Source organism: Rattus norvegicus, chromosome 6 (assembly GCF_021556685.1).
Source record: "Rattus norvegicus strain SHRSP/BbbUtx chromosome 6, alternate assembly SHRSP_T2T, whole genome shotgun sequence".
Taxonomy (NCBI): Eukaryota; Metazoa; Chordata; class Mammalia; order Rodentia; family Muridae; genus Rattus; species Rattus norvegicus.
In genome coordinates, this window is record NC_141539.1 from 46,830,694 (window position 1) to 46,850,378 (window position 19,685).

Sequence of the window (19,685 nt, forward strand, 5' to 3'; positions counted from 1 at the left end):
TGCAAGAGCAGTGCATGCTCCTCACCACTGAGCTCCCTTTACAGCCCACATTTGTAAACTCCGCGCAGGTTAATATATAAAGTGTTTGGTTTTTTCGAAGTGAGTTCCTCAAGGGCACCATCATACTTAGTGCCATTGTCCATTGTTCTCATTAGTGTCCTTCCCCTGACCCCTCCCTCGGCCTCCTGCCCCCTCCAGTTCCCTTCCTCCCCTTGCTTCATCCCTTGTGCTTTCATGTTATGTGTATCCTGTTACCTCTTCCTACCATAGGATCCTTCCCTCTCGGGCACATCACACATCACACACACACACACACACACACACACACACACACACACACCATACATATACACACCACACATACATACATATACACACACACCACATACACACATCATACATATACACACACCACACATACATACACACACCACACATACATACATATACACACATACCACATACACACATCATACATATACACACACCACACATACATACACACATACCACATACATACATATAACATACATACACACACCGCACCACAGAGACACATACCACATACACACACCATACATACATATACCACACATACATACATACACACACACACCACACACACACCATACATATACATACACACACACCACATATATACATACACCACATACACATAGCATACATACACACCACACTGCACACACACCACACCACACACACAGACACATACCACACACAAACCCACATACACACACCATACATACACACACCACACATAAATACATACACACACATATCACATAAACACATCATACATATACACACACATACCACACTTACATACACACACACCACATACATACATATACCACATACACATAACATACACACACATACCATATGTACACACACCATACATACCCCCCACATACATACATACATACATATACACATATATACACACATATACACATATATACACACTACACATATAGATAAATACACACACCACACATCACACACATTACACATATACATATACACACACTACATATATATACATATGCACATACCACATACATACACACATACACACCACATGAATGCATGCATGCATGCATACATACATACATATATACACATACACCACACACACACACACACACACACACACACTCCCCTTTTTTTGAGTCTGGCTCATTTTGCTTAACAATGATTTCTAGGGGTTGGGGATTTGGCTCAGTGGTAGAGCACTTGCCTAGGAAGCGCAAGGTCCTGGGTTCGGTCCCCAGCCCCGGAAAAAAAAAAAAGAAAAAAGAAAAAAAAAAACAAAAAAACAATGATTTCTAGTTACTTCTGTTTTTGTGTGAGTGTCATGATTTTGCTTGTGCTTCTGATTACATAAAATCATGTCATGTGTACACCCTGTGATCAATTCTGTTAATAACAATGATGAATGCAGAAAGCAGGGCTTGGGTTGAGGGATTTGCATTTTGGGTGTTCCACTTAGTCAAGAGTGATGTGGCATGTCCCAGAGTCTCTCCCCCTTCAGAGCCCCTTGGAACATGGCTCTTGGCCAAGGTTGTGGGGAAGGCAGGATGAAGAAATCAGAGGCTGACATTGTATGCCTATTTGCCTGGTGAGTTCCACTGCAACCACCAGGCTGTGCGTTCTGATGACCTTCCACGGGGTTCCACTCCTTTCCACCATCTGCCTGCACTTTGACACCCTGAGTGTCAAATCAGAACCCCTAGAACCTGTGAGTCTGGGGGCTTTGAAACACCTTGAGAAAATATAGACAAGGTGGAGCACGGGGTATCCGAGGTCAGTGAAGCTGGTCTGTATAGAACATTGTAGAAGACATGAATGCTGTGTGGGCCATGAACTGAGTGAGGGCAGTGACTGTGGATGGTACAGATGTCCCATTCTGGTGTAGGGTGTTGACCAGATGCGATGAGCCCAGGGGATGTTTCTGAGCACCTCTCTCTCTCTCTCTCTCTCTCTCTCTCTCTCTCTCTCTCTCTCTCTCTCTCTCTCTCTCTCTCTCTGTTTTTCTACAAATATAAAACTGCCCTAAAATAAAGTCTGTTAAAAATACATATGGGGGGAGGGGCTGGAGAGGTGGCTCAGTGGTTAAGAACACTGACTGCTCTTCCAGAGGTCCTCAGTTCAAATCCCAGCAACCACATAGTGGCTCACAACCATCTGTAATGGGATCTAATGCCCTCTTCTGGTGTGTCTGAAGACAGCTACAATGTACTGTATTATTTTATATAATAAATAAATAAATCTTTTAAAAAATACCTATGGGGACTGTCGAGGTGGCTCAGTGCTTAAGCGTTCGTGCTGTTCTTTGAGAGGACCCTAGTTCTTCCATGTTGAGAGGCTCACAACCACTGGCTAACTCCAGCTCTGGGGGATCTGGTGCCCTCTTCTGGCCTCCACAGGCACCTGCACTAACGTGCATATTCCCACACATAATATGTGCACATATCTAGTAGGGAAGTACATGGCTTTTCTAGTCCAGATCTTGGATTTCTGGTCTGAGTCTAAACTCAGGGGTATTCCTTTGTAAAGCACTGATTATTGAGTGCCTGCTTTGCACACAGCTCCTGGCTAGGCACTGGTGCGTGGTAATGAAGTGAGGCGTTCTTGACATTGTGGTGTCCGGTCAACTGGGCTGGGCGGGAGGGGGGCAGGCACACAGCCCCCACCCTTACCCCCAGTCTGCAGAGCAAGGGGACCTCCAGGACCTCCTGCTCTTTAGAACAGACCCTGGGGTGAACAGGTGCTTGGTGCAGTGAGCGCATACTGCGATCATCACTGTGGGCAGAGGGACTCTACACTAGAAGGGCAAACTGAGACAGTGCTGTAGCCTAGGAAGAGAAGTTGTGCTCAGGTGACGGGACTTTCCTGTCCCATCCTGACTGCCCCTTAGCTCTTGAGTCAGTTACCAGCCTCCCTGTAGGCCCCATTCTCCCTCTCAGGGAAATGGAAGCTACACCGGACCTCCCTCTTTGGTCTGTCCTGGGGATCTCAGGGGACAAGGACGGCTTTTAGTGAGGTGTAAGACTATTTAGAACAGTCCCATAATACTGTTCACTGGGAAGAGTTCACATGAGAAGCAGACAGGGAGGAAAGAGATGGCCTTCAGAGCTGACTCTACAGGTACAGTGGTTCATGCTGCTGACTGTATGTTTCCTTGCCCAGATGGGCGAGGGCTTGTGTGCTGTCTGAGTTAAGTCATTCAATGTATAGATCTTCTATGGCCATGCCCTGAGCCAGGGAGGCTTGGCTGGGCAATATGGGCTTTGAGGAGAAGGCCTGGGGGTCACCCCCAGTAAGGTCCAGAGCAGGACCTTGGGTGCTCCTTTGAGCCTTCCTAAGCCCAGCCTGGATGCTCCACCAAGCCTCCTAATGACTAGAAGGGCTAAAGAGCCAGGAACCACCCAGAGCTGCACTTGATGGTCCAGTTGCCCAGTTGAGTTATAATTAATATTTTGAACCTTGAGAGCCATGGCCATAACCACTGCCTACATTGGCTTTGTGATGATGTAATCTCAGCTGAGGGTGGCCAGTACCTCACCAGGCTTCTGTTAATAGGGGAATCATAGGACTTACATGCATATACACACATACACACATGTGCACATACACATGCACACATGGTACACACATGCATACTCACTTAAGCACACAATCAGCTTTGCCTGGATGTTTGGGGCAAGTGAAGGGATGTTGTGAGTTTACCCAGATGCTAGTGCCCCACATGACCTGTGGTCTTCTTTTCCAGGGGCATGGTCTAGCAGCTCAGTCAAGCCTGTGCATCATCTGATCCCCAGCAGTTCTGGTCCCCCTTGGCCTCTACTTGGCTCTAGGTAAGTCACCCTGGGGCCAGTGGGCCTGCAGAGCATTAGGGCTGTGGATGGAAGGGGTAGCTTTTGTAGAGACTATGGGGACAGTCTCCTCAGTGATCTCAGGGAACAGGTCAGGAAACTGAGGCTGAGAGGTAAGAAGAACCCTGTAGGTTCCAAGTTCAGCTCTCTTCTTGGTCTCTGAGAACAAGTGTGCCTGTGTTTGTTCCTGTAAGCTTGTCTGGGGAGAAGAATTGGGAACTCAACATAAAAGCATAGAGCAAAGATTAGGGCTTTCTCTCCTGAGTTCCTTTTATCTTCCATGCCCTCTGCGCCCCATGTTTCCTTCTCCCTTCCCACGCACACCTTCTCCCTTGCCTTCTCCATCCGAGGCCATACCTTGAAAGAGGGAGCAGCACCCAGAATGGAGGGGTCAGTGTGCCTTATCCCAGGATGAGCCAGGCCTACTTAACCATGAGGCCAGCACACCGCCATGGTTTCTGAGGCTGTGCATGTGTCGTGGTTCTTGCTAATCCCAGTGGCTGATACCTCGAGAGGCTTGCAAGAATCAAAGGCAGATGTCGAGTGGTAGCTCCATCTGTGGCTCTGGTAAATGCAGCTAGCTCCCTAGAGACTTAGACCAGCAGCTCCCAGCATACCTGGGTGTGGCTGGGTCCCCCCCCATCCCCACCAGACACCCACACTCCTACAGCATCCATAGATCAATTTCCAGGGCACAGGGTGTCCTTAGGACTTCCCCCGGGTGGAGTACCTTTTCCTGCCTTCATCTTCCGGAGGAAGAGGCTATGTCCTACTGCCTTGTTCTTCACTCCCCCACATTCCTTGGATACTCTGTCCAGGTCGTCAGTGAATCTAAAGGAGATAACCAGAAGGGAGCCTTTGTCTTGAAAAAGAGGGTCTTTGGGTCCCCTCAATAGAAAATAGACATGATCGCCTGTAGAGAACATTGCGGGGGGGAGGGGGTTAGAGTGAGAGCAGTTCCCGAGTCTAAACGACTGAAAGCCACCCGCCATACATGCCTTCCTGCCCCAGGGTCCTCAACTCCAGCTGCCACAAGTGCACAAGTGCACAAGTGCACAGTAGGGTCCAGCCATGCCTAGAAACCGATGTCTGGAAGCTGGAGCAGACAAAGAGGTCAGAGAAAGTAGAAGTTCAAGCCTATGGGGTATCTCCTCATTCTGAGGCCCTTAGATGCTTTGGTGTACACCCAGTGAACCCTCGGTAGCCACACACAGACCTCGGCACTGAATGAGGAGAGTCTTGACCAGATAGTTCTTTCTAATCCAGCGTCAGAACTTGGCCATGGTGTCAGAGGTCAGGGGATGCCCAGTAGAAAGACCCTTCTGATGATGGGACACTTCCTCCATCCCCATCCACCTGCCTGTGGATGAAAGCACGTCCACGCGTGGGGCCCAGCCACAGCTGTGCTCAGCATGTATTGAAAACATGCCCTGTCCCCAGTGAGTCTGAGGGCTCTGACTTCTAATGGCAAAGAAAAGCAGAGTATAGCCTGGGCTCTGAACTCATAACGTAGAGAAAGGTAAAACTGGAAAGAGGTCAGGCAGAGAGGGTCGCACGTAGAGGCTTCCCTTTGGGATAAAGTATTCCTGAAGAAGGTGTGGGAGCAAAGGCCCAGTGTCGGCCGTAGGAGCGGAGACAGAAGCAGCGGAGGTCTGCGTGGCTGGAGAGGATGGAATGATGGATCAGACAGATGGGGGCGCAGCGAGTCACAGACTCAGCAAGGATAGCAGGCACAGCCTGCAGCTCAGAGCTCACCGTGTACTGAATGGTAGCCCTGGGTCTGTAGATGATGACCTCCGATTGCAGGTCTCAAAGATCAGTGTTGCAAGGAGAGGGCTTATGTGGCTAACGGCATCTTCTAGAACAGCGGCTCTTAACCTGTGGATCATGACCCCCCATAAGGGTCACATGTCAGCTATCCTGCAATCAGATATTTACTTATGATTCATAGTAGCAAAACCCCAGTATGAAGTAGCATTGAAAATAATTTTATGGTTGGGGGCCGCCAGAACATGAGGAATTGTGTCAAATGTCACAGTATTAGAAAGGGTGAGAACCACTGCTCTAGAAAATTCTGCGTTAATGGCTGGAGACTGAGTGCGCTGTAGGAAAGAGCACCTGAGCTGACCCACTCTGTAATGATCCCTACCTGGAGACGACCAGCTCGAAAATCCCGCGTGGCACCTCAGGCAGCAGCCTGGCTTTCCTGGAGTAGATTCTTGTGGGGGAGCGTCGTGGTTAGAGGGTGGGAAATCTTTCCTGTGTTGTACGTAGGAGCTTATTTTTAGGGTAACAATGACTTGAAAGTGTCAAGTTTCTCTCTAACTTTACCTCAGAAGGCTGTACCTGGAGAGCAGTGCTGACCGTTGTGAGAACACACACAGCCAAGGCACACTTGGCTTTCGGGTCCACAGTGGACTTCTCAGAGGGATGGGAACCACTGTCTTCACCTGCTGTTAGGGAAACCTACCCCATCAGGTTCAGTGTGAGCTGATGCCCTGGGCCGTTGGTAAGCAAAGCCAGCCTGGATCTTGGCTAGTTGGAGAACAGTTTAACTGCCAATCACCTGGGTTCAGTGCTCCTAACAGGACAGAGCCAGGGACACTAGTCCATACCTATGGGCAAGAGGTCTAGGTTCTCTCAACCAGAGCTGAGCCATCTCAGACACCTCCCCCTGTATCCTGGCCTCTCCAGGTGGGGTCCTCATCAATCCTTTTCTTCCCTCTCCCCTGGCTCACCCTGGGTACAAGTTCCTGAGTTCCTGATGCAGCCCAGGTTTTATATGTCTCTGTGGTTGATCTTTTGAATGGTCTTGGACTTCCCCGACCCAATGTGTCAACTTTTAGGCTAGAACACAGGAGACCCTTAACAAATGTTTGATTGTTGGCAATTGCTGGAGTCTCCAGGTCTCAAGAAAGCCCACACTTTGGCTGGAGTTAAGACAGTGGCTTAGAAAGGATGGGCTAGGGGCTTGAGAGGCATAGCTCAGCTGGTGGGGTGTTTGCCTAGCATGCATGACGTTCTGAGTTCCATCCCTAACATGAACTGGTACACACACACACACACACACACACACACACACACACACACACACACCTGTAATCCTAGCACTCAGGAGATAGAATCAGGAGGATCAGAAATTCAAGATCAGCCCCAGCGACGCTGCATGTTTGGAGGCCTGTCTAGGAAAAGTGAGTCCCTGTTTTAAAAAGAGGGGCAGGGGAGATGGCGGGACAGGCTGGACCAGATCATACAGAGAGGTGCAGAAGTAGGGGTAGGTGACAGGTACAGGAGCATCAACGAGGACAGCGCCTGTGAGCTGCAGAGCCACTGTCAATGGCTGGGTCTTCTGGGGATCTAAAGGAGTGCCCAGGCAGCCTGCTCCCTCCCTCCCTAACTTCCTTCCTCCAGTGAAACAATTACTGTGGCCTTCCTGTGTATGTTAATTGGTCATGAGATCAGTCCCAGCTGTGCCCTGGGGAACTGGAACCCAGCCCTGTGCCCTAGAGGGGGGGTGGGTGGGAGAGGAGCAGTTGGTTCATCTTGAAACTCCACTTCTGTGCCTCACCCTCTGCCCACCACCTGCCTAGACACTGTATTTGGCATTATAGGCATAGGCTCTGTGGAGAAGGGCCCAGGCTTCAACCAGCAGTGAGCATCTCACACAGCTGTGCATGCATGCCCCTTGCTTTGCTCTGGGGGTTCACAGAGTAGGTCTTCAATTAGTGCTTGTCACTGGGGCTTCACTTAGTAGGTATTCAGTTATTGCCTGTCACTGGGACTTGACATAGTAGGCATTCAATCAGTGCCTGTCGCTGGGGCTTCACATAGTAGGTATGCAGTTAATGCCTGTCGCTGGGGCTTCACATAGTAGGTATGCAGTTAATGCCCGTTGCTGGAGGTTCATAGTCAAGTTTCTGAATGACTCAGAGGCTCCGTACAGACCTGTGGCTTCCGGCCTTGTGATAGCAAGATTCAAACTGGCCAAGGGTGGCCTTTCCGAGCTGCCCACACCATTCCTTATAAACAAGCTCCTGCCAGGGCTCAAGACTAGCTGCTGGGGCCACTGAGGGGCCGTAGGCATATCCCATTCCCCTGCTTAGCCTTCTCTGCAAGGATGGGAGGGAGTGATGACGGTTTAATAAGCATGACTTACTGTTTTTATTTCTTCCCAAAGACATTAGCCATGAGTCAAATAGTTGGTGAGAGATTCCCTGGAGGTTTTCTTCTGAGCTTAAAACAAAAAACAAAAAAAAACTAATTTGTGGCGTGAGTAGAGAAGCTGTGCTTGCAGTCCCCAGATCCACAAGCTTCATTGGGGACCACCTATCACAGGGGTCCCTTACCCTGAGGACAGAGCCCTCTGTCAACACATAGCCAGCTCACCTAACATTTAAGGTGACGTTTCTCTTGATTGGCTTCTGCCCAAAGCGTACCAGTAGAATGTGGCAGAAGCTCATTCACTGGGGGCACATGAATTCTATTCCTCCAGTTCACTGGGGAGCCATGAGGTGGGAATCTAGACATCATTCAGTCAGGGACCGGGGAGAAATGGAGCTTTCTGCTGTCGACTGGGAGCCGTGAACCTGCCAGACAGGACATTCATGTCTAGGAAGGAAAAGAGCCTTTTGATGTACCCTAGAAGACTGTCGTGTGGAGGAGTCACATTTTAGAGCTGGGGTCTGTCTGCTCAGGTTTGCACTGATCAAAAGCCACTGGAGAAAGTGTGTGTGTGTCAGGAAGTGCCCTCCCAGGCCATTCCAAGGCTGGCAATGATCAGGATACCTGGGCTTGTGCAAGTGTTTCAACCCGCCATTACAAATGAGTATAGATCATGGGCTACCTCTGTTGCTTCAGGCTTTTACTCTGGCTTTCACCCAAATTGAACCACCCTTTGCGATGAATCTGAATTCCTTGGGTCTGATGGTATTTATTCCTTCTTTCTTTCCCTAGCCTTCCCTCCTCGCCACACCCTACATTCATCCGTTATCCATTCCTCTCATACTGTTCCTCGCCATCCCAGACCCTTGCGAGTTGTTCTAGTCCAGTCGACACTGTTCTGTTACTGCTGAGCAGTATCGTGGATTGTGAGCCATTCATCATCCCCCTCAGTGTGCCTGGAGGGGTAACAGACCCAGAGCCGGGTAGCAGACACAGACCTGCTGATGGTGGTCTCCCCTAAAACCTGAGCCTAGGAGCTCTTGAAACCTAGCAGCTGTGAGGGGCCCCTGAGTCTGACCCCGTGAACTGCCACCCCTGCCCCCAGGTAGATGGACCTCAGGTAACACGTGCCCATGCTCTCTCTGTTGCCTAGCGACTCGCCTCTGAGCACACTGAGGCTCCCTCTGAGGATTCCTCTTCCCTGTCCCCTCAGTCAGCATCTAAGGTTAGGGTCACTCGCCCAGCACATCTAGGCCAAATCCATGCACGTTTGGTAGAGGTGTGAACAGAGGTTGAAAGAGGAGTGGCTGGATGAATGAATGAGCAAATGACTCATATTCTTGTGTGTAAGAATAGCGAGTTCGAGTGTGTGTGTGTGTGTGTGTGTGTGTGTGTGTGTGTGTGTGTGTAAGCTATGCAACGTGTATGGCGTGAAGTGTGAGTCACTGCCTGAGGGTCCCTATCCCTCACACTCCTATTCCCAAGGACATCAGTAGGTCTGGACTTCCCAGCATGCGGGCTGCAGTGAGAGAAGGGGCCTCCCTCCTTCTGCAGCCCCACCCCTTGTCAAGCAGGCCCTTGGTGCTCGGGCCCCTGTACTAGATCTGCCCCTCAGCAACATGAGCCTCTACAGTCCCTGCCCTGATGTTTGCCTGACTACATCCTTCCTTCCCTCCCCTCATTTCCTCTTTGAAGTTCAGGAGTTGAACTAACGTCACTGGCCCCACCCCAGGGATGTGTCCAGATCACTGTGACCCCAGGCTCTGTGCCAGCACAGGACAGGGTTTTTAATGCCACTGCACTAGGCGTGACCTGCAAGAGAAGCTTTTCAGGTCTGTGGCTTGCCGCCTTGCTGCCTTGCCTCATCGGGTGCAGTACTCTGATGGAGCTCACTGGTCAAGCTTGTGGTCTTTCACAGTAAAAGTCCCCCAGTTTTACCACTAAGCATTTCCCCGGTGTCCCCTCATAGCTTCCTCTTCCCTCCCTTTCATAGAAATAGTTATGCTGTAAACTCAACACACAGGGACATTCACTCTCTGTTTACAGCGCGGGAGACAGGACTCAGAGAAGTTGAGGTAGCCAAGAACATAACTAGAAAGGAAGGCTGTAGGCAGGGATTGATCCGGGGACCACCAAATCTGCCTGTTCCATTGCGGCCTGACACAACTGCAGTTCCGTTGAGAGAGGGACACACAGAGACTCAGTCAGGAGCAATGAGAGATATTCTACCCTGCTTGATGCTAGGCCTGGCTCAGGACCCTGGAGTAGGCTCTCCCAGGAGTGTTGGGTGCTGGCCACTGGCCAGGACAGCCCGAGTCAAGTCATTGACCATGCAGAGCCAGTGCTAGAGGGCCCGTGCCATTCCCTTGTCTACTGGGGAATGACCGTTACTGGCTCCTTTGGCCTGCAGCCTCAGAGCCTAGTTGATATGAACTGTCATCCTGCCCAGTCAGGAGCCTACGTGTGAGTCATTCCAGAGCCAGCCCAGGGCCCCCAGAGAACCTGTTGCATCAAGCCTGAGGCCAACGTGCCAACTTGAGCCTGGGTGCTGGACATCAAGGCAGAGAAGCCCACGCTGGCTCCATCCCACCAGGACTGATTGCACAAGACATCCATCTGTGGAGGGGCTGGGGGACCAATATGGAGGTCTCTGCCCCTCTCCTGCTTACAGTAATGTCTTATATACCCTTCAAAAGAGCACATAAGGCATGCTGTATTCCAGTAATTTCAACAGACCGAGGAGTGTCTTGATTTCAAGGCTGCTGGGCTGTATAAGAAGGTTATCACAGCCAGACAGTGTTAGCACACACCTTTAATCCCAGTACTCAGAAGGCAGGAGGATCTCTGTGAGTTCCAGGCCAGCCTGATCTACAGAACAAGTTCCGGGACAGCCAAGGCTCTACAGAGAAACCTTGTTTCAAAAAATAAAATAAAATAAAATAAAATAAAATAAAGACTCTGTCACAAGAAAACGGGGGAAAGAGGGGGGGGGGGAGGATAGGCGGGAGCTGGCTACCACTGTTGGTAGAATGCTTGCCTAAGATCCACAAAACTCTAAAGTCTGTCACTAAGTACTGCACAGATGCAGATGGTGGTGCACGGCTCTAATCCCAGTCCTCGGGAAGTAGAGGCAGGAGGATCGGGAGTTCAAGGTCATCGCCCTTTATATAATGAGTTCAGTGTCCAGCCTGGGATATATGAGACCCTGTCTCAAAAACAGAGTGTGTGCCCAGGCCACAGGAATGAGACTGTGTTCGTGTGATATCGGTGTCTGTTCCTCTGGCTGTTGCCTTGAGCTTCCTCTGGGCAGTGAAGCATCGATTGTGTCCTGAGGTTTTTGACTGGCTAGTTCTCCAAGGTTTCTTCTGTAAAACTGGACATTTGGTAAGGAAAGTTAGGGGCTGGACATGCCCTGCCTTTCATGTCTTTCCAGCTATCCCTATTGCCAGTTCTACTGTGATTGGGTTGGTTATCCTGGCCAGTCCTCTGTCCCCATGGCGATACTATCATGTCTTCACTGGGCCGCTGCTGTGTGCTTCAGAGCAGTGTGTTCTCCCTAGCTCTGGCCCCAGCTCTCACTCACCCACTGCCTTCTGCCTTCCCTCCTCCACTGCAGGGAACTAACTGTCCACATGTCCCCACTGGTCCCATATAGAAGCAGAGGCTGCAAAAGGTCTGGCGATGCTTAATGTGGCAGCCCAGCCATCACCCAGAGCATCTTTGATGATGATGACCTCTTGGGAAGGAACAGGAAGCCTTACTTGGGACCCCATAGCTGGGTGGCTGTCCAAAAGGAGGGACATCAATCAGCATCTGGCTAGTGGGCAGCCCCTAGTGTGACACATTCCTGTGTGTCCACTCTGCTGTCACTATTGTGCCAGAATGGAGCTTTCTAGAAGACTAAGCCACCCACCCTCACCTCTCACATTCTTTCCTGAATCCCTGACCCTGGAGGTCACAGAGCTTGAGAGCCCTCAGGAGGGTAGGACAAGTCTCCTGAGCCTCATACTGAGCCTTTGAAATGTCATGCAGCCCTAACTTGCAGTAATCAAACAGTACGTGTACCCTGCCTTGTTTGGGGGCACTGAGGGGGCTCACGGAGGTAGTCATTAAATACAGCAATGCAGTAACCGAGAGTCTGAGAGATGGCATGCTCTCTGTGTGTAAGCACAGGGCCTGGGTTCAGGTCCCCAGCACCCGTGTAAAGAGCCATGTATGACCCTGCACCCTGCGCCCTGTGCCCTGTGCCCTGTAACTCCGGCACTGTGGGGTGGAGGCAGCAGGAACCATCCCAGGGTCTTTCTGGCCAGCCAGTCTAGACAAAATGGTGAATAGTACTCTCCAGGTTCAGAGAGAAGCCCTGACTCAAAAATATAAGACAGAGCTGAAGAGAGGGAAAACAAAAACAACATACGGGAGGAAGAGAGTGATTAGGGGGCCATACTGAGGACTGGAGAGCTGGTTCTGTGCTTAAGAACAAGTCCTGTTCCTCCAGAGGAACTGAGTCCAATTCCCAGCACCTGCATTTGGCTCTCTGAGCCACTGGTAACTCCAACCCCAGGACTCTGACTTCCTCCCACCTCTCTAATAAGCACATGGCATACATACATGCAGACATACATGTGAATAGGAATTTAAAACACAAAATATGTTTTAAAAGAAAAATACAGCTGGGCAGTGGTGCACACACCTTCAATCCCAGCACTCAGGAAGCAGAGGCAGGTGGATCTCTGAGTTTGAGGCCAACCTGGTCTACAGAGTGAGTTCCAGGATAGCCAGGGCTACACAGAGAAACCCTGTCTTGGAGGAAGGACAGAGTAAAGAAAAAAGAAAAAGACATTCTCATGTCAACCTCTATATCCTGTATGCTTTTGTGTATGTGCATGCCTAAGGGTGAATATGTGTGTGCATGAGGGTGTGTCACACACACAGGGAAAGAAAAGAGAATTCAGTGCCTGATCTGAGGAAATGCTCTGAAAAAAAAAACAGGACCAGAGTTTGAAGGTGGTTGTGAATTGATGCTAATCCTAGAGGCCTCTCCTAAGAGGAAGAACCAATACTGAGGGAATGACCCTCTCTGACATAGACAGGAAAAGGGGCAGAGAGGCAGAAGAACTGCAGATGCAAAAGCCGTGGGGCTGCTCGAAACAGGGTCCAGTGACGGGAAAACCAAGATAATAATGCTCTACATGTCTAGGTTTAATAGATCAGAAGTGCCATTGAGATGTTGGGAAGAATGGCCATGGACTCTGGGAAATCTGTCCCCGAGGAGTAGTGGGATGTTTGTGTCTGAACAGGCTGCAGGGTGTGAGGAGGAGCTTCCTGGGTGACTGGAGCGGGTGTGACCCAGATGAGCCTAGCTCAGTGAGGAGAGCCACCCACATGGCCCCCTTCCTGTTACAGTAGCAGTTTCCGGTAAGAAAGAAAGTTCTTGGGGATTTCCTGTTCTTTTCTCCACCTCCTCCAGTTCCCCAACAACTCCTGTGTCAGCCTTGGGAGAGAGCAAAGGGAGAGAGGTCCGGCAGCACAGGGTGGGGTTTCCCATGCAGCCTTGCTAGCTGCCCCTCTTTCTCTTGTGACATGACACTTGTACCTTGTTGCCTAAGTTTTACACGTATGGATTAATTTGCATGTGATGGGCAAGTGTCAGAGTGTATGTACACAGGTCAGAGGACACAACTGATGGGACTCAGTTCTCTCCTACCACATGAGTTCCCAGGCTTACACTCAGGTCATCAGGGTTGGGGGCATTCTAGTAGCTCTTTTTGTTTTATAACCATTGAGGCTCTGGGGGAGGTGGGAGTCTGAGCTCCTGGGAGTGGCTTGGAGTCAGAAGGTTTTATTTGCAGCGGCTAGAGCTGCCACACGGGATCTGTGGCTCAGATGTCTGAGTTTGCATGTGGGTGCCCAGTAACACCCTAGCCTCCCCCCACGTAGATCTCACTGGGGGCTGGCTGTTATCCCACTCAGAAGAGGAGTATACCTCTCCCACTGCAGCCTTCTGCTTCCCTGTCGTGGGGTCAGGCTTTGGGTCCTGGCTTCTCCAGAGAGGTCCAAGGAAGCCCCGCAGGCTAGGTCTGTGGAACTGAGGAGGACTGCAGGATGGGGAGCACAGTACCTTTCACTAATGGTGTCAGTGAGTAAGATGATCACAGGATGCCAGAGGGTGCTAATTGTCTGAATAGGATCCCCATTTGGTGGCATCAGCTCTGTAGTCCTTGGTACTCCCCAATGCTGTCCACCAGAAACAAGATGACAGCTACATGCATATAATATGAGATTTTCCTACAGCCACAGGGAAAGAGGAAAGAGAAAGGGGGGTGGGAGTTAGGGTGAGCAATGTCCACAGCCTGTTGGATTTAACCCATTGTATTCCAAAGAGGAGCCCAAATCCTGTGTATTTTACACTAAGGACTTACTTGAGTTTAGACCAGTGGCTCTCAACCTTCCTAATGCTGTGACCCTTTAATACAGTTCCTCATATCATGGTGACCTCCCAATCATAAAATTATTTCCATTGCTACTTTATAACTGTCATTTTGTTACTGTTACAAATCGAAATGTAAATATATGTGTTTTACCATAGTCTCAGACCACCCCTAGGAAGAGTCCTGCAACTCCCAAAGAGTTGGGATCCACCCATTGAGAAGCTCTGGTTTAGACCTACTATGCTTTTCTTGCCTAGTTTAGACATTGAAACCGGTATCAGCAGAGGGCTAGGGAATCTGCCAGTCTGCGCCCTCTAGTGTCCGTCCAGCCTCAGTGCAGCTTGTGTAGCTCATGGTGCATCTCCTGCTACACTTACCAGGGCAACTGCCTGCCCTTCTCCAGAGGGCAGCCCTGAAGTAGAGGCTGAGGTTGCTTGGGTCTCCCACATTTGGAGAAAAGCAGGACACAGGTCCAGGTTGTTTTGGAAGACGCAGTCACCCCCGCCCCCGCCCCTCCAGACAGGGTCTCAGCTGCAGGAGGAGCAATCTGCTGCCGGTCACTGTCACCGTAAAGAAGAGCATAGTTGAGGCTGCTTTCAACCTTCCACCTTCTGTCCCACCTGACATGGAACAGGCTCTCCGTCAGCCAAGCCCTGATGGTCTGTTGAAGTTCGGATCCACAGAGGACTCACCCAGTCTCTCCCAAGTCCAGGACCTCATCAGGGTTTGATACCCACATCTCCCACCATCTTCCCTCCGGGGTCTATGTCCAGCAGCCCTTGGCAGTCTGGCTGATGAGATTGCTGAGTGGCAGGAGGAACTGTGTCACCTGTGTTCCTAGCCAGCACTGAGCCGTGGCTAATGGGACACTGGAGCGCAGGGTTCCCAAGGGCCTCTCTGAGCGACAACAGAACTGTGCTGTTAGCCAAGCTTTTTACTCACAGTACCCAGCTTGGGTTAAATATTTTCACAGAGCTCCCAGCTTCTTGCTCGCTCCTTCTTCTTTTTTTTTTTTTTTTTTTTTTTTTTTTTTTTTTTGGTTCTTTTTTTCTGGAGCTGGGGACCGAACCCAGGGCCTTGCGCTTCCTAGGTAAGCGCTCTACCACTGAGCTAAATCCCCAGCCCCGCTCCTTCTTTACCTTACAGTACAGTGTATTAAGGACAATAAGAGCATAACAGAGACCCGGGGAGAAGGCGTAGAAGCTGTTAACTCCCTCCCCCCAATTCCCATTACCGTGAAGTCACATGTCCCCGATGCTCCAAGGCTGTTGTCTGTCTGATCTAAGCCCTGCTAGAATAGGAAGTGTTTTAAGCCAAGTAGGAGGTGGCTGTGTGATCCTCAGGGACCCTCATTCCTCACCCCCTAAAAGATGAAAGTGGGGTTGTCTGATCAATGAAGCCTGGGTTAGTCTGATGGCCAGAGCTAGGCGGGCGTTTCTTCTGGGGAGCATGCACAATGACTTTTTTTTCTGTCCCTGCAAAAGCATTTGTGTCTCATCAGGTGTTTTCCCAGACAGCTAAACATCAATAAGGCTGGCTCAGTTGCTTAATAAATAACAGAGGGGTCACAGGGCGCGCAGCACTGAGCCTCTCTAGAATCCTTTCGGTGCCTCCAGGGGAGCTAAAATGAGGTCTTTTGTATTAAATATTTTATCCAGGTCTCTGTTAGGCGTCTACGGGAGTGTGCCGGGAAGCGTGTGTGAGACGCCAGCCAGCATTAGCAGTCTCATGAAAGTGGGCATTAGAGGTCTTCTTCCGCCATGACTTTGACAGCCACTTTACTGGCGAGGAGTTTCTGTGGGTACCAGCTAAGTGCACCTTGGAAACTCATTGCCTCTCAGGATGTTAGCAGGGAAGGGGCCCAGGACAGAGCCCAGCTCTAACCTGGATCTTCTCTTTCTCGAAACTCCTAGCTGAGCCAAGGGAGACCCCTTACCAGTCCAGTTCTCCTTGGAGGCTCTGTCATCTTCCGTCGTCCCCTTTTGGCCTTCAGTTTTGACTCTAAATGCTGTCTCCCTAGTTCTCCTGCTTAGGAATGTGCCATAGCAGCTCAAGGCACTCAGAGTAGAGACCACAACCCAGCCTGACTCAGGCCTCTTTACCTCACGAACCCAAGAGACTGGAAAACACTGGAACAGGTCCTGACCACCTGCTCAAGTCTCAGCCACCCTCCCAAGTGGTGGGGTGGATCTGTCAGCCCAAGCTTCCATACACGAAGAAGGAGACTAGGGTGGGGAGCTCTCTGTGCAGAGCCAGCTTTCTTGCCCTCCCTGGGGGTTCTTTGGCTAACTCGATCTGTGACTGTTAGTCCTCTGTCCCAAACCTCTATACCGAATCCTCATCCCCTTTGCAAAGAGGTGGTGGGTCACTGTCACTGACTGTACTGAGCTAAGCGTTCCGATGGCTCAGGACTGGCTGGCTGCCAGACATCCGTGAATCGCAGCAGCACTTAGCATTGTACAGGTACGTTTTTTCTCATCTTGGTGGAGTGGAATGTGGCAGGGCGGAAGGATTCTGCTCCAAGCCCTTCCTTACTGGAGTTTCAGAAAAAGGGCCAACCCTACCCCCTCTTTCACCTTATCTCATACCGCTTATGCCATTGGTCCCAAGTTCTTAAGATGACCAGACTCATTCCCATTGGCGCCACCCTTTCTTTGAATGAGCTTTTTTTTTTAAGATTTATTTATTATATATGAGCACACTGTAGCTGTCTTCAGACACACCAGAAGAGGACATCAGATCTCATTACGGATGGTTATGAACCACCAGGTGGTTGCTGGGATTTGAACTCAGGACCTCTGGAAGAGCGGTCAGTGCTCTAACCACTGAGCCGTCTCTCTAACCCTCTATGAATGAGTTTGCACGCAGAAGCAGATTTTCAAGCCATTGTTCTCCTCAGATCCAGATCCCGAGGCTCAGACCCTTCCGTTTCCCTTTTCTACATTTCATGAACCCTCAACGCCTCGGGGGGGATAGCCCTGAAACACAGTTTGAAGGCTCCCAGGTCTCGATCCTCCTTTTGATACACTAGCTATATCAAAGTTCTTCCTGCCTCCAAATCAGTGGATCCTGGGAGTAAGGGTGTGTTTGTATGTGTGTGTGTGTGTGTGTGTGTGTGTGTGTGTGTGTGTGTACTATAACACAACAGCAGGAATGTCCTAAACCAACCCAAAGCCTGCGTTTCCCCTAGCAGCCTGACACCAGGGAGGAGGTGAAGGCTGGGCACAGGCACAGCCCTGCCTTCTCGAGCTCCTGCCTCTGAAATATTTGGTAAAGGAGCTGGGAAACCAAGCATCTCCTCCCGCAACACCAAGGCTGTCTGCACTGCAGCTTCCTCTCCGCCGATATCGGCAGAGCGGGTACAAGGAGTTTGGCGTCTTGGTAGCATCTGTTAGATGATAAATCACAGACGCGGCAGCAATGTGTGTTCAGTGAGGTGAGTGGATGCCGCGTGCATGAGCTGGAAACCAAGGGTCTGTGGCAAGGCTGTGGGGTGCGGGGCTGTTGGTCATGAACAGGAGCCACAAGCACAGGGCTGGCTACGGGGGCAACGGAGCTGTTACTGCACTGCCCTCCCTGTGACTGTCCTACCCATATGGGAGCCTGGAGTCGGGTCCTGGCTCACTTAGAGGTTCTGCAGCTCTCCGTGGGCCAGTTTTCTGGTCAGCAGGTTGTATCTGATATGTGAGGTTTCTAAGGGGACCCCAGTCAAGAGACACACTGTAAGTCTCCCCTCATTCGGTGGTGAGGACCTTGGAGCCATGGCTCCACCAGGGCTAGGCCCTTCTTTCTTCGATACTAGTATTTGAGCAGGGGACTCCACCCCCAGCTAGGTCCAACCTGGCTTCTCTACCTCTTACCTACCACCCCAACCTCTGCCCTGTTTTTTAGGGTACCCTGCCCATCTTGTTTCGCGCAGTTCTATCTCCAGCCTGAGGGCCACCGCTGACAGTGACATCCTAGCAGCCATGTCCCTGGCTCAGTTCAGCGTCCCTTCCTCTAAGTGCTCCAGTTCCCTTCTTCCCTCCCCCTCCCTCTTTTCCCCTCTCCCTCTCTCCTTCCTTCCTCCTTTCCCCTCTCTTCTTCCTTCCTTCCTCCCTCCCTTCCCCCCTCCTTCCTTCCCTCCTTCCCCACCCATATTCCTGGAGGGCCCCGATATCTCTTTTTGCAACTCTTGTCCTGCTCAGCTTAGGGATTCTTTGGACCAACCATCACCAGGTGTACCACCCTCCCACTGTTGGCTGCCCTATTCTTACCTCTGCTTCCATGTTCCCAGTGTGGTTTCAATTGTACATGTTTTGTTAATTGAGTTTCTAAAATGAATTGCCTACAATAAAACTGGGGCATTTCTATCTCTTCCCAAAGAGTTATGGCACGCTCTTACCCCGTGCTGGGGTGTGGATTGGAGCACTGGGTGGAGGGCCCCCCTGAGAGCAGCTAGCTCTTCATCTATGTGCTTCTCGTAGGCCTATGGTGAGCCCTCAGCCACTGGAGTCCTCCTAGAGCCGACTTTCTGTAGCTGGAGAAGTTGGCCCCATGAGTTCCTGTTCAGAGCTGGATGGAGCTAGCTTCTGTGGGAGGGGCGGTGTACTTCCAGCCAGGGAGAGGTTAACTGACTCGTGGCTTAAGCCCAGGCTGAGGATGAAGCAGAAAGAGAACACTGTAAACCTTGGTAGAAGCAAGGCTGTGAGATAGGAGGTGAGTATAGCAAGGAAAGAGAGGATCTGTCAGTCAGCCATCATGGGGGGAGACTCAAGAGGGCCCATGCCTCACTGTGCAGGTCCTCCAGAACCTTAGTTCTGCCCTTTTGGTTTTTTTTTTTTTCCAAGGCAGGGTTCCAGGCTGGCCTGGAACTCAAAGTTATCTGACTGCCTCTGCCTTCTGAATGCTGGATTAAAGCTGTCTGTGCACTCTATCTCTTCTTGTTGTTTCTGAAGCCCCTCCCAGGCAGGACTCCCGCCCAAGCATTGTGCTGTTTTATCAACTCAGAGGTTCTTAGACATGCCACACTCAAGAGACAGAGGCTGGGCCACTGTGACTTGGGTATGCTTATTCTTTGAGCAGAAAATAGAAACAAGGGGAACTGGGATCCTGGAGAGGGCTTTACAGATATGTGACACCAGGCTAGCTCAGATGATGATTATTTCTGATCAGGATACTACGGACATTTGAGTTGGTTGTTTGTACATGTACACAG

At 50.6% G+C, this 19,685-nt stretch overlaps 1 protein-coding gene across 15 annotated transcripts in view; it reads left to right on the forward strand.

Annotated features, from left to right (window-relative positions):
* Positions 1–19,685, forward strand: part of Hpcal1 (hippocalcin-like 1) — a 106,186-nt gene that overhangs the window by 77,603 nt on the left and 8,898 nt on the right. For 14 of the 15 annotated variants that reach the window (NM_001394053.1, NM_017356.3, XM_087554394.1 and 11 more), the window contains 1 exon segment: positions 3,797–3,881. The gene's annotated coding sequence lies outside the window, so the exon portion shown is untranslated. 15 annotated transcript variants of the gene reach the window in all.